We start from the raw sequence: 3,067 nt of genomic DNA on the forward strand, positions 1-3,067 counted from the left end.
GACTCTGACAGTAAGAAGGATTTCCTGAAGCACTTGCAGTACACTGTTCATGAAGTCTTGCACTGAACTTAGTCATTCGCACTCAGAAGTCCATTCTCTTCACACTGCGCACTCTTGTCTTACTTATGCTCCATTGTAACTTAATAACTGTTGCACTCTGCACTTTAAGTCTTTCCACTCATAAAACCAATATATATATATATATATATATAGTATATATATATATATATATATATATATATATATATATATATATATATATATATATATATATATATATATATATATATATATATATATAGTATATATATATTTTAGTGGTAGGTGGTGACGACCATCATCCACTCACATGATGTAGTGCTGCCTATTTCTTCCTTAGCCTTTATCATTCTTTTTCTGTGCCTGCCCTCTTCTCTTCCTATTTCTCCCATCTTTCCTGTCACTACTTAGTGTTTTTCTTTTCGTTACAGGTGGCTTTACATTGAGTGACAAGTCAAATGGTTTCCTGTAAGCCAAGAAACCATTTACAATGCTGGGTCGTTACCATATAACCAAACCATACGTGCTCCCTACGTGTCAAGTGGGTTGGTGGAGGGTTAGTGCCCCTCCCTGTAAAACAAATAACTCAGAGTCAAATGGCCACCCCGTTCGGGATTATGGCGTCTGGCAATAGATAGATAGATAGATAGATATATTTATATATTTACATATCTATATAAAATGTGTGTGTGTGTGTGTGTGTGTGTGTGTGTGTGTGCAATATACAGTCGATACTAACATATTATGTTTCTCTTTATGAACAGTTATCTATGCAACATCATCAGGTATTCGTTTACATCGTACATTTTCATTAAATAATTCATCCCAATAACCACTCTTAGACTTTATCAAGAAATACAGGTACTGTATATATATGCTTTCTCCACCGCCTTTACTACTGCAAGTATGTGACCACTCTTCTTCCTCCCTGCCTCAACACGCCACCCTCCCTTATGTATTCCCCCACCTTGCCCCTCCATCATGTTCTTTGTCTATCTCACATGTATGAATTACAACAAAATTTAATAGGCAAAGGAAGGAAGTCAAGGGCCATCTAAACAACTGAAAAAAAAAAGAAAAAAAAAAAGGAAAGGGAGGTAAACGTATAGTTCGCTTGGTTTTGACAGTTTTTATCATCTACCTCACCTAATGACAGACGATCTTATAGAGCTAAATGTGGTCATAGGAGCCTGAGAGTGTTACAGACTTAATACTCTAATTGCTAAAGCTTCCAATGTTGGAGCAACTCTGACATTCTCTTCCTCTTAACCCCAGATGATTTTATTCCGATGAGCGTGCGTCACGGAAACCTGATTGCTAAACACTAACAGATCATACCCACCGTGGATGACCTCTGAGAAATACATGGGTAGACAGAAAATACATTCGAAAGTGTAAGGATGGATATTTGAGAGAGAGAGAGAGAGAGAGAGAGAGAGAGAGAGAGAGAGAGAGAGAGAGAGAGAGAGGGAGGGGGGGAGTGAGAGAGAATGACAAAACGATGAATAAAATGGATCAAGAGAGGAGATGTGAGACAGAATTAATTAGTTGATAGCTGATAACAATATTGGTAAAGGTTCCACTTATATTACCTTAGCCTCTCAGTAGAGAAGACTGTAATGGAAGGTGTATCTAATCGTACCAGTTCGATAAATATTTTGTCCAGAGAAAAATATTAATCTGTGCACAGGTAGCAGCCACCAACTAACTTATAAAACGTTTTTTTTTTCGTCCTGTGACTTCGACTTTTGATTATTTTGCTTTCAAAACTAAATCTTTTCATTGTTGTCTGACCTGTAATACTTCCATTATTCCACCAAGTTTGATTCAGATCAGATCATAAATTTGAACATGCCGTGACCTTAGATTTGACTCTTATCTTCGATCTGCATTTTTATCGGCCGCCTAGCGAGGCGATAATGTAGTTGCCTGTGTGTGTGTGTGTGTGTGTGTGTGTGTGTGTGTGTGTGTGTGTGTGTGTGTGTGTGTGTGTGTTCCCAAATTATCTCAAAATCAAGTGGGCAAATTGTATCCAAACATTATGGAATGTATTCCGGGATAAGTGGATTGCTGGTTAATAATTTTGGCGAAGCTGTGATGATGTGCCTCCGATTGCCAGAGGATTACTGACCTAGTTTTTTAGACAAGAGAGCAAAGAGATAATGGAACACAGCGGAGAGAATCGTAACACATTTTTTCGCTTTTCATGAACCTTTTATATATATATATATATATATATATATATATATATATATATATATATATATATATATATATATATATATATATATATATATATATATATATATATATATATATATATATATATATATATAACAGAACGGAGGAAAGAAAAACAAATGAGTAAAAAAAAACAAAATCCATACACCAGATTACTGGCGTCCTCCGTTCATAAAATATCTGTAACAGTTAGACTTTAATAGCTGTGGTTTGAAATTTGGAGGGAAACAACTCTGGGGAAGCGAATTCCAGAGTGATGCAGTTCGGGGAATGAAAGAATTCTGATAGGCAGAAGTTCTGCAATATGGCTGAGTGACATTCCAGTCATGAGCACTACCAGATGCCCGTGTAGCACGAGCGAAGGCATGGAGAGGTGGCACCATGGACGCAACTTCGTCTGAGCATTTGCCAAAAAAATATCTGTAAAATAATGCAAGGGAGGCAACATTCCTTCTTACTTGCAGGGGAGGTAGTTTATATGTAATGACAGTGTTGTTAATGATTCTGACAGCTTTGTTCTGAATTTTGTCTAGTTGTCTTAACGCAACCTCTCCACATCCATTCCACAAGGGTGAGCAATATTCAAGCTGAGAGCGCACATGACTCTTATAAATTATAGCTAACTGCTCATCCGCGAAGAAGTTACGGACTCTGTACAATAATCCAAGTTTCTTTGAGGCGGTTTTAGCAAGTGATCTGACATGAGAGGTCCAGCTGAGGGCACTGTTAAGTGAGACGCCAAGAATTTCAATACTTTTGGAGATGGGAATATTAGTAACACTGAAGG

Source organism: Coenobita brevimanus, chromosome 100 (assembly GCF_032717465.1).
Source record: "Coenobita brevimanus isolate Jiangsu-jjx chromosome 100, ASM3271746v2, whole genome shotgun sequence".
NCBI classification, from domain to species: domain Eukaryota; kingdom Metazoa; phylum Arthropoda; class Malacostraca; order Decapoda; family Coenobitidae; genus Coenobita; species Coenobita brevimanus.